Genomic DNA, 16,118 nt, shown 5'->3' on the forward strand with positions numbered 1-16,118 from the left:
TCCAGGTTCAACATGAGGTTCATCGACAATGGCATGATGTCAACTACTAGGCCAGTCACCATCATGAATTTTGTGCTGTTGATTAATTGTCATACAAATAATTATTATTAATGATTTAATGTTGTTTGTCGGTTTTGTGTCGAATATAATATAATATAATATAATATAATATAATATAAAATACCGGTAATATAATACAATATACCGGTAATATAATATAATATACCAGTAATATAATATAATATAATATAATATAATATAATATAATATAATATAATATAATATACCAGTAATATAATATACCGTTAATATAATATAATATAATATAATATACTATACTATACTATAATATAATAAAATATAATATAATATAATATAATATAATATAATATAATATAATATAATATAATATAATATAATATAATATACCGGTAATATAATATACCATTAATATAATATAATATAATATAATATAATATAATATAATATAATATAATAAAAAAAGGCCCATATAATTTCGTTTTATTGGAATAAAAAATATATTTAATTTAATTTATATATAATATAATATAATATAATATACCGTTAATATAATATAATATAATATAATATAATATAATATAATATAATATAATATAATAAAAAAAGGCCCATATAATTTCGTTTTATTGGAGTAAAAAATATATTTAATTTAATTTATAAATAATATAATATAATATAATATAATATAATATAATATAATATAATATACCGGTAATATAATATAATATAATAAAAAAAGGCCCATATAATTTCGTTTTTATTGGAGTAAAAAATATATTTAATTTAATTTATATATAATATAATGTAATAATAAGATAGGCTCGTATAATTTACGTTTTAATGCTGTGAAAATTAATAATATTTATACAATTAATTTACATATAATAAAATAATAAAAATGATAATAAAATAGGCCAGTATAATTCACGTTTTAATGCTGTTCATATATAATATAATATATCATAACATAATATAATGATAAAAATTATATATTAATAATATTTATTCAATTAATCTATAAATAATATAATGTAATAATTAAATAGGCTTGTATAACTTTCGTTTTAATTCTGTTAAAAATAATAATCTCTAACAATGAATTTATATATAATATAATGTAAAATAATATGAATATTATATGACACAGCATTTTGACATAATTGTGTGTAAATTGAACCATTCAAGTGCAGTAAGCTGTGGAAGAGAACTGAAATCGGGATCCATCCCTCCGTTTTAGAAACATTTCAGTTTAAGAAATGTCACACTTTATAATATCGGTTTCTGAAATGTGTGCATCTGATAGTCTCATCGTAGGCTGTGCGATGTCAAGTTATGGGTACTGTAGTTGATCCATGGGAACCGGGCACTAAAGTTCGAAATGCACGAGATTCTCGGATTAATTGCAAACTTTAACCGTCACAGAGTGAAAGTTTATCATTTGCACGTGTTTTAGGACCTGTCAAGCATTCGAGTATCCTCGTAAACACAGTCTCTAATGGCTTGAACATAAACAACTGAGAAAGAAAGCGGATGCGTATCAGTATATTGGATCTGTGCATTCGCTCTTAAAGTGACAGTAGCCTAATATTCCCAACGCTGTCCGTCATTAATGCTAATCAAACAACAAAAGACAAAGAGAAAATCACTTTTGTAGCTTTAACATATTTAATTTGCACAGTGTAAATTTACATTTGATTATTTAATTTCTGTACTTTATTGTTAGACCTGAAAAACAACTTCTGAAGAATTTCATTTGTATCTTTGTTCTATTGTATTTACCTATGATTGTAATTAGTTTATTATTTTCTATGCAGATTCACTCCCTTACAAAATCACCTCAATTATTCTAGAGTGATTAATTATTTCCAAATAGAGCGATTCAAGTCATCAGGTGAAATTGTTTTCATATCGCAATATATATCGCGGAAAAACAAAATATCACAATGTCCGTTTTTTCCGGTATTTTTTATAAGCTTAATTTCGGTTAATCGTGCAGCCATAGATTATAATAATTATAATATATCTCAAATACATGGCTACAAAAATGATAGATCAATTTATTATGTCGCTTATTGAAAATATGCAAGAAACATTGATTAATTTACTGGATGAATGAGGCATTTTGCATTTATTTCTATTAATCTGGAATTGATTTGCAATGCTTGAGAGAGCCTAAAGATCTGAATGCATTGAATTTTTCAGTTTTCTTAGCATGAATGACTCAAAAGACGGCGTAACCTGTAAAATATAGATGTTTTATGCAGTGTGTGTCTATAATACAATCAGAGTTATGCCACTGAACGGCAGATGGTATCGCGATGATGACGACGGCTTCATCTTTACAGATCCTCTCAGCGCTGTGAAAGATATACGGCTGTCTCGACACATTGACATCATTCCTCAAACATCTGCTGCTTAAAAAACTGTGACATTTGTGGAGAAGCGGCGTTCCTAAAAGGCCGTAATCATTTACTTTATCGCTCGGCGAGAGTTATAGTGCAGAGGCGCGCTCGTAAAACGACGAGGCCTTTCCCCTTCCATTTTATAGAGTTCTGTGAAATCGCCCTGATAAAATTAAACACTTGCCTATTCTCTGTGACAGATGCATTATATGCACAGACGTTATGAATGAAACTGAAATGCATGTTTGTGTGTGTGTGTGTGTGTGTGTGTGTGTGTGTGTGTGTGTGTGTGTGTGTGTTTTTTATGATTCGAAATGATTTGCAATCTTGCTTAAGACATCAAACTGTCAGCTCATTCATCTCTCTGGTAAAAGGGCTTTTGAAGCAGTAAAGATATGAACACTGGGGGGAAAACTTTATACAATTTCCACCCGAAATAGGAAGCTGGGTCCTTCTGGGAGACACTAAATTGAAACTAAGGCTGTTTCTGATGGACCACAGGATATGCCTGCAAATTTAGACATATCACAATGGCAAAAAAGTCTGTTAGTGCCCATTCATATAAACTGAATGGCTTGTAATGTTCTCGGCCCCTCGGAGGATTCCCGCAAGGTTGAGCAGCGACAGCAGGAAGAGCTGAATGGTTTTGACATAACTTTATTTTAGTGCTCTACAGGTTTTCTCTCCTCCCTACGGTTTAATGGTTTATTCCACCGGGGTCCCGAAAGGAAGCGGACAAAGCTTTGCTTTTGCTCGACCTCAGAGAGGATGTCATTTCAAGATGAACGGGAATTTAAGGCCTTTTCACACATTGCAATTTTTTTTTTTTTTTTTTTTTTTGCATTTGTCAGAAAGTCACATTTATTTATACAGCGCTTTTTACAATACAGATTGTTTTCAAAGCAGCTTTACAGAGATAATAATGCAATAAAGTTTATGTCTAGAAGAAAATAGCATCACACTCCAGCTTAAGGAAGTTTAGTGATGCTTCATTTTTATTGTAAAAAAGTTATTCATTTAGTTCATTTATATATATATATATATTTGGTGTCAATGCAGGAGATCAATAATATTGTTGAATATTTAATAATAATATATTATTAAATGATAAATATTAAAACATTAATAATTAAATGTCCCCCAGTAAGCAAGCCAAAAGCCAATTGCGAGATTGACATAAAAACCAAATCTCGATGCGGCTTGTGCAACAAATATAAATATAAGTATATAATTCAAAGTAATTTCACAGTTGTAATGTAAAATAAATTATATGAATATTATTATATATCATATAATATATTTTAAATAGAATGTTTTTATTTTACAGTGAAATATTACAACTGTATTACTCCTTATTTGAGCAAATATTATAGTAAATATTAATATTATTTTATAGCCATATTTACAGTAGCCTATGTAATTATAAAATTACAAATAGCAAACCTGGAATAATAAAACAAAATCTTATTTTAAATTGCAATCACAAGTTTAATCATAAAAATTGCACACACAAAAAATAGAATTAAAATAGAAAAATAAAAATATAAATGATGAAGCAGTAGCACAAGCTACTAAAGGATTATCTTACATAAAGCGGTAATAAATATGACAAAAATGTTATTAAATTTTAAACTATCAGATGATATATATGTATATAATGCAGTGAGAGCGATAATTAACACATTAAAAGAATTTGTACAACAATTTTACACTAAATATATATTTATATATTTTCAAATATAGTGATGAACAGCAGCATTTAACAAATTCGTATAATAGTAAAATATATATATTATTGTAACATTTTAGATAAGGGAACACATATTTCACTATTGCTGATTAGCATGCATATTACTAGCATATTAGCTGTTTATTAGTACTTTTAAAGTACATATTAATGCCTTATTCTGCATGATCATATTCTACATCCCTTAATCCCGTACCTAACATAATAACATAACCACTACAATACTATCAATAAGCAGTAATTAGGAGTTTATTGAGAGAAAACTTTATATTATACTCCATATTATAAAGTGTTACCAATATTATTTGGTGTATCGCTACACAAATATGTGAAATGCCACACAATAATTTACGCAAGCAATGAATCTTTTCTGCACTGATTCATTTCTGCACTGAGCATCTGAACAAACTGACTCAGTAAAATGATTCACTGGTGTTGTGTTGCAGCGAGGGTGTAAATGCTCAGTGTGGAGAAGTTGCTGGAAGAAAATCATTTATTTAAAGTTATTTAAATCGTCGGCGTGTTTGAGTCTATGTGTCAGAAACATGTGAAGGAATCTTTCGCGCTCTCAGGATTGAGGCTGTTCACCTGGCGATGCTCTGAGTGTGTGTTTGTGCACTTGTGTACGGTGTGTTTCTTCACTCAGATATAATGAGCCGAGCGGATGTTCTTGCCAGCCCAGTTTGACAATTTCCCTTTATTTTATTGCTGTTAAAAGTAAACCAAGTGAGGGGACGAGCGGCCCAGACGGCTCCACATCGGCCTCACGTGTTCTCGTGATCTGACAGCGTTTATACGGTCGTGTTTCGGCGCTATTTTCTGTTGTGTGTTTGCTTTACCAGCTCTTTTCTCGAGTGTGTCATTGCATGATGCATTTGGATGAAACTCGAACTGTCCATGCAGTCATATGTTAAATGAGGATCAGAGACATGTGATACTCCATCTGAAACTATTTTAAACAGCTTTTTTTAATGATCACACATGCAGCTTTTATTATGAGCTCATATTAATTGAGAGACTGCATGGAATATTTAAAAAATTCATTTATCACACCACAGGACTGTTAAAATGAACTAGGGAGGGGAAAAGGTACACATTTTCACATTAATTGCATGACTGAATCATCTGACTTCATCAAGGCTGATCTGGGATCTGGCACTGGTTTTGCTGTTTTTAATTGGAAAGATTTTCTTTTGTGCCAGTTTCAGAGACGTTCAGCGTGAGTGCAGATTTATCGGCCTGTAAACCACACGGTTTGTTGTGTGTGTTTGTGTGACTGTGAGAAGTGAAGGCACAATCTCTCACACACACGTTTCCTTCTGTTTGTTAATGATTCTTAATGAGGTTACTAGATGTTTTATTAAAGTCATTAAGCTGCCTTCAAGCCCTTCTGGAAAAGTATTTACAATAAAATGATTGATTTAATTTTTTTTTTTTTTTTTTTTTTTTTATAAATTAAAAAATAAAACTTTTAAAAAATAAAACTTTTCAGTTTTAGTTATTTAGTATTGGCAACTAGCTAAAATAAGTTTATTTTTTTTTAGCATTTTTTTTTATTTCAGTTAACGTTTATTTTATTTCAAGTAACACAAATGGGTTTTTTCCCCATCCACAGAGAATGATGGGAAATGTAGTTTTGTCTCACAAGCTTGTCGGCTCATAAACTGACTAAATGAGTTGTATTTTCTGGCTTTTTAGCTATTATTCATAAAATAATTACACAAATTATTAAATTATTGTTTATAAATAAAATTAGTACAAACTGCACTGTAAAGTCAATTCCCTGTTAGAAATGACTACATTTTTATATTTTCTGAATTAATTCTGAGTGGTGCAAAACTCACATTTTTCTTTGCATTTGCATGTGTGCATTTGGCAGATTTTTTTATTCAAAGTGACTTTGCATTCAGTGTATAGATTTATCAGATCTGTCATGCAAGAAAAATCAGACTTGTCTGACAAATCATATCAATCATATCATATTACTGTTTATCAATTCATGCATTCTGCAGAACAATTTGTAACTTTACAATAAGGTTTCATTTGTTAGCATGTTTACTACATTAGTTAAGTTGAACTAACAATAAAAAAATACTAATGCATCTTAATTTATGTTAATTTCTACATTTATTAAAACATAATTAAAATCCAAAGCATAGGTCCTTGAACTAACAGTGAACTTGAAGTTGTATTTTTATTAGCTAGCGTTAACAAAGTTAAGATGAATACTGTAAGAAATGTCCAGTTCATTGTCAGTTAATGCATTAAACAATATTAACGTAGACTTCATTGTCAAGCGTCACCAACGATCTTTGTAAAAGCCCTCGCTCTGGAATATGCGCTCTAGTAATCGTGATGCTTTCCTCGTTGGTATTTGACGTTTGTGTTGGACGACCCTCAGCGCATCTGCACATAAATAACAAGCACTTATCAGTGCTCCCGTGAGAGCGTTTATGATAATCTGCCAAATTACCTCTTAGCTGTCATGAAACGTTAATGCGTTTAGCAACATTTCCTCTGCAGATTCTGGGGCTGATGGATGTGAGCGCTGCAGCCGGACTGCGGATGTTTTCTGTTGTTTTTTCCCCCGAAAAATTGTGTTTCCTTCGTGACCTTGTCGACTCGCCGTGAGGCGGCCCGAGAGGTTTCCATCAGGGACCCTTAAATTCGGGATCTGATGCTCTGCGCGCACAGCTTGAGGATCTGAACGGACAAAGAGGAGAAAGCTATGGAAACACCCTGGGATTTCTTCCTTGTGTCAGGATGAAAAAAAGGGAAAAACAGAGGAATACAAACTAATTTATCCCAAGGCTTTTACAGCCCCTTCATGGCCCATATTTTGCGCGGGTTACTATTCCCAAACCTCCTTTGTCCCATATTATCAGATTCACAACACACTGAGCTCTGTGTTTCAATAACTTTATAACGTGTGACTGCATGCCGTTCCTTCACACTTTGAAAGCGGGCCCACGAAATGAGTAACTTCTTTTATAATATTACATCGAGTAATGGAACACAGTAAAAGAGATTTACTTTCATAATTCCTGTTCCCGGTCTTATTGCGAATGATTCATCTGTGCATGTTATGGAGAAGGATTTTTTGTCCGTAAATAATCTTTCAGCAAAACTGTTGCTCTGAAACTACTTGACATCAGACGTCATCGGTTATGTTCATCAGACATCATTGGTAATGTTCATCAGACATCATCGGTAATGTTCATCATCGGTAATGTTCATCATCGGTAATGTTCATCATCGGTAATGTTCATCATCGGTAATGTTCATCAGACGTCATCGGTAATGTTCATCATCGGTAATGTTAATTAACCAATTCACAAATTAGGCATTACTGTTGCAAACTCACATTCATGTGTGAGATGTCGTCCACTTTTCATCTAATTCAGGGTTTCCCAAACTTTCTTGTCAGACGAACCACTTTGACCTAAAATAAAAGTCCCCCCTGAGAGTTTAAGTTTATATTTTAACAATTTACCAACTCAATTTACTCGACCTATTCAAGATCCTCTGATGTTGGTTAATGGTCACATGACATGCAGGTAAACAAATTTTCCTATATACAATTCAAATACAATTTCCAATAAACAATATTTCAGCTTTATATATATATATATATATATATATATATATACCTGTTAGACTGGAAGGGCACAGGTAAATTTATTATTGGTTTATGTGAGGATTGTTTGAATTTCACTTCAATTAAAAGTTGTTATTTTTTTGAAGCCAATAAATGTAAAAAAAAAAAGAAAAAGAAAAGAAATATATATTTATATATATATATATATATATATATATATATATATATATATATGTGTGTGTGTGTGTGTGTGTGTATAGCTTTCATATATATATCATGTTAAATGGCTATTATTAATGTTTAAAATTGGGGGGAGAAATCATTTTCATGAGATGTCTGTAGCTGTATTAGTATCAGAGATAGTGACCTTCATTCATAAAAAGATGCCATTAAACAAGTATTTAAAATATACTGTATTTATGTATGTATGTATATATATATAGAATGTATATATATATCCTTCTAGAATGATCATTTTTATCAAGCTTGTATGTTTATGTTCACTTATTTCACTTTTATGGCAATGAAAATTACCTATTAATTGTCATTAAAGTAAAATTACTGAACTTAAATATACAAGCTTGATAAAAATGATCATTCTAGAAGGAAATTTCAGATGGCACTTAGAGGCTTTTGCATCTGAACTCTTCATATATATATATATATATATATATGCGTGATATAAAGTAATATATGTAGTAAAATGTACGTTTGCTTTTTTTGCTAAGTAATTATGTCTGATAAATGTCTTAACCAAGTTTAGAGTTTTGTTCTTCCATCATATTTTAAATAAATTAAATATGTTCCTCATATTTTGATTGTTTAATTAAACTTGTAGGGTCATAAAAGACAAGTATCCCCTCTGGATAACACTTTTCTGCCACTTATATAGCACATAAATATATATAAAACATTATTTTAAAGTATAAATCTAAAGAATGATAGCCGTTTTGAGAATGAATTTGTCGAGTCTGACATCTCCACTTTACCCGTTTCTCTAGATATAACTATTGCATCTCGTCCATATGGGAAGGCAATCCTGGAAGTGCTGTTTCAGTGGATTCCCGGGGAACCTCCTGTTACCGTCACTGAACTTCCTACAGAAACACGGGCTGATTTAGTGCTCAGGTGCGTCTATTCCCATCACCCCTTTTGTGGAATTATTTACTGTGTAAATGGTTTTAGGGATTGTAAAGGAGGGGGGGGGGGGGTGTATACATTCATACGCACTGCAAACATCACTCCCATTTTGTTTCCTTTCTTTTTTGACGCATCTTAACGGAGGATTTATTTCAAGATGGAATAAAATAGTGAATTCTCAATATCAGCCGTGGAAATAAACTCCCTCGCGCTGGGATTCGTGCTCGGATAATAACTCAGAGCGGCCCGAACACTGGTTGCATTTATTACCGTTTCCACAATGATGCTTCTCGCTGGCAGTATCCTGCCATAAATTTTATTACTATTAAATGTTTCTAACGGGAGATGACAAATATTTGAACGGAGTTGCTCGTCTTTGGCCGGAGAGAGTCAAAGGAAAATCCCTGGCCTTGAAGAAACGAGGGCCAATCCCATTAATCTCAATTACGCCTGAGAACAATCTAAGTCAGTTTAAATAGTGTGTTGGAAATGCAGCGAGCTTCAGGGCAATCGCTACGTTTTTATGAGCGCAGTAAAGTTGTCGTTCCTTATTGACCGTTGTGAGGACGTTTAAGTGCTCGTCTTGTAACGAGGGCATATTGAGTGACGGTTTGCTGTAAAAGCGTCCACGATTGGCCAAAATGTCCAAGAGAGCGATCTTTAACAGACGTTTAAGGTCACAACCCGTGTGACTGTGTGTGTGGAAGCCTGATCCTCACAGAATAAAACATTTTAAAGGAAAATTGTGCCTTTTTATCTCACAAAAAGAGGTCACGTCTCGCAATTCTGACTTTATAACACAAAATTGCGACTTTATATCTCGCAATTCTGACTTTATATCTCGCAATTCTGACTTTATATCACACAATTCTGACTTTTTATCACACAATTCTGACTTTATATCTCGCAATTCTGACTTTATATCATGCAATTCTGACTTTATATCTCGCAATTCTGACTTTATATCTCGCAATTCTGACTTTATATCTCGCAATTCTGACTTTATATCTCACAATTCTGACTTTATATCTCGCAATTCTGACTTTATATCTCGCAATTCTGACTTTATATCACACAATTCTGACTTTATATCTCGCAATTCTGACTTTATATCTCGCAATTCTGACTTTATATCATGCAATTCTGACTTTATATCTCGCAATTCTGACTTTATATCTCGCAATTCAGACTTTATATCTCACAATTCTGACTTTATATCTCGCAATTCTGACTTTATATCTCGCAATTCTGACTTTATATCTCGCAATTCAGACTTTATATCTCGCAATTCTGACTTTATATCTCGCAATTCTGACTTTATATCTCGCAATTCTGACTTTATATCATGCAATTCTGACTTTATATCATGCAATTCTGACTTTATATCTCGCAATTCTGACTTTATATCTCGCAATTCTGACTTTATCTCGCAATTCTGACTTTATATCTCGCAATTCTGACTTTTTAACACACAATTGCGACTTTTTAACACACAATTCTGACTTTTTAACACACAATGGTGACTTTATATCTCGCAATTCTGACTTTATATCTCGCAATTCTGACTTTATATCACACAATTCTGACTTTATATCTCGCAATTCTGACTTTATATCTCGCAATTCTGACTTTATATCATGCAATTCTGACTTTATATCTCGCAATTCTGACTTTATATCTCGCAATTCAGACTTTATATCTCGCAATTCAGACTTTATATCTCACAATTCTGACTTTATATCTCGCAATTCTGACTTTATATCTCGCAATTCAGACTTTATATCTCACAATTCTGACTTTATATCTCGCAATTCTGACTTTATATCTCGCAATTCTGACTTTATATCTCGCAATTCTGACTTTATATCTCGCAATTCAGACTTTATATCTCGCAATTCAGACTTTATATCTCACAATTCTGACTTTATATCTCGCAATTCTGACTTTATATCTCGCAATTCAGACTTTATATCTCACAATTCTGACTTTATATCTCGCAATTCTGACTTTATATCTCGCAATTCAGACTTTATATCTCGCAATTCAGACTTTATATCTCGCAATTCTGACTTTATATCTCGCAATTCTGACTTTATATCTCGCAATTCTGACTTTATATCTCGCAATTCTGACTTTATATCTCGCAATTCTGACTTTATATCATGCAATTCTGACTTTATATCTCGCAATTCTGACTTTATATCTCGCAATTCAGACTTTATATCTCGCAATTCAGACTTTATATCATGCAATTCTGACTTTATATCTCGCAATTCAGACTTTATATCTCACAATTCTGACTTTATATCTCGCAATTCTGACTTTATATCTCGCAATTCAGACTTTATATCTCGCAATTCTGACTTTATATCTCGCAATTCTGACTTTATATCATGCAATTCTGACTTTATATCTCGCAATTCTGACTTTATATCTCGCAATTCTGACTTTATCTCGCAATTCTGACTTTTTAACACACAATTGCGACTTTTTAACACACAATTCTGACTTTTTAACACACAATGGTGACTTTATATCTCGCAATTCTGACTTTATATCTCGCAATTCTGACTTTATATCTCACAATTCTGACTTTATATCTCGCAATTCTGACTTTATATCACGCAATTCTGACTTTATATCACGCAATTCAGACTTTATATCTCGCAATTCTGACTTTATAACTCGCAATTCTGACTTTATATCTCGCAATTCTGACTTTATATCACGCAATTCTGACTTTATAACTCGCAATTCTGACTTTTTAACACACAATTTCGACTTTTTAACACACAATTCTGACTTTTTAACACAATGGCGACTATATCTCACAATTCTGACTTTATAATATGCAATTGCGACTTTATATCACGCAATTCTGACTTAACATGCAATTGCAACTTTATATCACGCAATTCTGACTTAACATGCAATTGCAACTTTATATCACGCAATTCTGACTTTTTAACACACAATGGTGACTTTATATCTCGCAATTCTGACTTTATATCATGCAATTCTGACTTTATATCTCGCAATTCTGACTTTATATCTCGCAATTCTGACTTTATCTCGCAATTCTGACTTTATATCTCACAATTCTGACTTTATATCTAGCAATTCTGACTTTATATCTCACAATTCTGACTTTATATCTCGCAATTCTGACTTTATATCTCGCAATTCTGACTTTATATCTCGCAATTCTGACTTTATATCTCGCAATTCTGACTTTATATCTCGCAATTCTCTCGCAATTCTGACTTTATATCTCGCAATTCTGACTTTATATCTCACAATTCTGACTTTTTAACACACAATTGCGACTTTTTAACACACAATTCTGACTTTTTAACACACAATGGTGACTGTATATCTTGCAATTCTGACTTTATATCTCGCAATTCTGACTTTATATCTCGCAATTCTGACTTTATATCATGCAATTCTGACTCTATATCTCACAATTCTGACTTTATATCTCGCAATTCTGACTTTATCTCGCAATTCTGACTTTATATCTCGCAATTCTGACTTAACATGCAATTGCAACTTTATATCACGCAAATCTGACTTTATAACACACAATTGCGACTTTATATCACGCAAATCTGACTTTATAACACACAATTGCGACTTTATATCACGCAAATCTGACTTTATAACACACAATTGCGACTTTATATCACGCAAATCTGACTTTATAACACACAATTGCGACTTTATATCACGCAAATCTGACTTTTTAACACACAATTCTGATAAAAAATCAGTAATGCGAGATGTAAACTTGCAATTGTAAGAAAAAAAGTCAGAATTGTGAGATAAAAAGTCGCAATTACCTTCTTTATTTTTCATTCTTTGGCGGAAACAAGCTTCCGTAGGGATGAGCATTAACAAGCTGGTTTTGCTGAATGTCTAACAGACGGTGTCCCATCAGTCCTGTCAACTCGACTGCAGGCGCCGGCCCACCAACTCAAAGGAATGGCCATAATTTTCCTTCTTGCATCTTAAAAATCAACGGCCAAAAAGCTGGGAAAGTTTACCAGCTAGATCTTGTGGTTCACCCTGTTTCAATCCAGCCACAATGCTACACTGTAATAGAAAGACGCCCGTCGGTGGGAGTGAGAGCTGATTTATGTCTGTGTTTACTGATAACTCTCACATGACACAGATCGGCATTGGACATTCATTCCCAAATATGATTCCGATAGACAAGATGATGGGAATCCCTGAGGACGGGCTTTATTTATTGAGGTTGCACATTGCAGTGGACCTCATCTGGAGTCGTGTGATTTGGGAAAACATATGGTTCACGGTCACGGTGTGTTTAGACATTGAAACAGTTTAGTTTCATGGTGCTTTTTACGTCCGTTTTGCTTTTAGGATTATGTCTTATTCCTACAGAATAGCAACATCTTTTTTAAGATTTTCTGTGCTTTTTTTGGGAGGGGGGGGGTATTATTTGAGTGCATTTTAGTACACTGTAAGCTTATAATTATAATTATAACTAAATAATTATAGTTCTAAAAATTATAATCTACATTGATATATATATATTTTTTTATGTCTGTGTGTATGTGTGTGTGTGTATATATATATATATATATATATATAAATGTGTACAACTTTATTTTTTTATAGTTGACATATATATATATATATATATGTTTTTTTTTTTTTTTTATGTGTGTGTGTATATATATATATATATAATGGCATGTGTGTGTGTGTGTGTGTGTGTGTGTGTGTGTGTGTGTGTGTGTGTGTGTGTGTGTGTGTGTGTGTGTGAAAATGAAAATGGCATCCAATTCCCAAGCAATAACTTTAGATAATTATGGATTTATTTATATATTATTCAGTTTTTTTTTAAATTCATATTTATTTTAAACGTCAACAATAAAAATGTAAAATAATAAAAAGTGTACATATTTATATGTGCAGAATATTGCATAAAAATCACAACCAATAACATTTTTATATACAATTATTCATTTATTTATGTATATATTTTTATGTCATTTTAAATAAAAATGATAATGTAATGTATATACACTATATGTATATATATATATATATATATATATAATATATATATATATATATATATATATATATATATTAGGGCTGTCAAACGATTAATCGCGATTAATCTCATCCAAAATAAAAGTTTGTTTTTGCATAATATATGTGTGTGTACGGTGTATAATTATTTTCTATATATAAATACACACACATGCATGTATATATTTAAGAAATATTTGCATGTATATACTGTGTATATATATTTATATTATATATAAATAACACATTTTTCTTAAATATATATGCATGTGTGTGTATTTATATATAGAAAATAATTATACTCCATACACACACATATATTATGTAAACACAAACTTTTATTTTGGATGCGATTAATCGTTTGACATATATACACATTTTTATACACATTTTTGATTCTGGTTATAAAATAGCTACCGAAAACAAACAATTGCACAAGATAGTGAAGGAAAATTAAGATTAAATAGTTTAAATTAATTGACAAATTTTAAACTAGAAATGCCATTTGTCAAGACTTTGAAAACTTTAAATAGATTTACAGATATATATATATATATATATATATATATATATATATTGCATTTGTAAAGTGTTTTCTACAGTAAATTAATATTCATCCGCTTATGTGTGCATGCCTACAACATTTTTTTATTTTTTATTTAATGTATAGTACACTATGAAGAATTTATATTGCTCCTATAATAAAAGGACTAACATTACTCTGGATGTCAGCAAATCCTTAAAGTCCTGGAGCGGCACTGGACTTCGGCAAGCCCAGACTTTGACAAGGTCAAAAAAATAATTTCTTGTTTTAACTGGGAGCGGTTCTCAAATAATCCGCACTTTTTTGTTCATTTACACTGGCAGAATCCCCACAGCCTCGTCCTGCACGTGTAAGACGAAGTGACATGAATAAGCGAACAGTGATTCTGAATCTTAATAAGGTTTAGATGGTGGTTGGGATATTGTAGGATTATGTCGTGGGACACATGGCTTGAATGAAGAGTCCTTCGAGACCGTCGTATAGACACTGAATGAGCTCAGAAATCTTTTACAACAGTTGACCAGTTCTCCAAAACGCTCTACATCTGCTTAAATCGAGACTTGACCCGAGGGGTTTCAGTCCTATTACAGTGAAACCTCTAAAGTTATTTTCATTATGGTGCTTGAAAGGGATATAGAATCAGTTTTACAGTTTTCTTTACAGCTCTGTTTTATAAAAAAGAGTTTTAAAAAGTGCTTGTTTTATCTCATGAATTCCAGGGCGAGATCTCCACCTGGGTCAGACGACAGTGAACCCCCGATCCCTCAGACGTGACCGTTTACACAGGAGTTCAGGGCCGGTGTGGTGAACAAATGAGTCCTATTGAAGAGATGAGTCCGAGCTTAGGACCCTATTAGTATGCTAGTAGTATGCCTGATCTAAATCTGTTCTCGGTGACTGCGAAATTTAAAAATACTACTGTTATTGTGTCACGAAATGTAGTTTTAAGAGTTTTTCAGTCGAGAATGTAGTTGTTTGAAGCTCAAATATGTTGCTTGTTTATACAGATAGCGCCTGTTCTTTAGTCAAGGGCTAAAAAGCTAGTATAAGTTCAGGTAAAGCTCAGCTAGCACGATCATCGGATAACGTTAGCTGTATGCTGCTATCTAAGCTAACTAAAAAACACACTAACAACGAGAAATGTTTAATTTCACAATCTATAGCTTCGGTTAAATACTAAATGACTCGTTATGACACATTAATGACTCGTTATAACCAGAGGTGGGTAGAGTACCCAAAAACTGTACTCAAGTAAAAGTACAAGTACTTATAGAAATATTTACTCAAAGTAAAAGTAAAAGTAATAATCTTAATAGTTACTTGAGTAAGAGTAAAAAAGTATCCAATGAAAAAACTACTCAAGTAGCGAGTAACTTACTTCGGATCATATAGGCCTATATATATATATATATATATATATATATATATATATATATATATATATATATATAAAGACTTCAGATGCAAAAGCCTCTGAGTGCCATCTGAAACTTTCTTCTAAAACAAGCATTTTTATCAAGCTCGTATATTTAAGTTCAGTAATTTCACTTTAATGACAATTAATAGGTACTTTTCATTGTC

The 16,118-nt window shown here is 31.9% G+C and overlaps 1 long non-coding RNA gene across 1 annotated transcript in view; it reads left to right on the plus strand.

Moving 5' to 3' along the window:
• Nucleotides 1-15,636, plus strand: part of LOC307168200 — a 38,621-nt gene extending 22,985 nt beyond the window's left edge. The window contains exons 6-7 of the long non-coding RNA XR_013822906.1: nt 8,791-8,917; nt 15,257-15,636. This is a non-coding gene — a long non-coding RNA (uncharacterized lncRNA). The remainder of the gene's footprint in view (nt 1-8,790; nt 8,918-15,256) is intronic.
• Nucleotides 15,637-16,118: the final 482 nt, after the last annotated feature.

Source organism: Squalius cephalus, assembly GCF_949319135.1.
Source record: "Squalius cephalus genome assembly, chromosome: 12".
NCBI lineage: Eukaryota > Metazoa > Chordata > Actinopteri > Cypriniformes > Leuciscidae > Squalius > Squalius cephalus.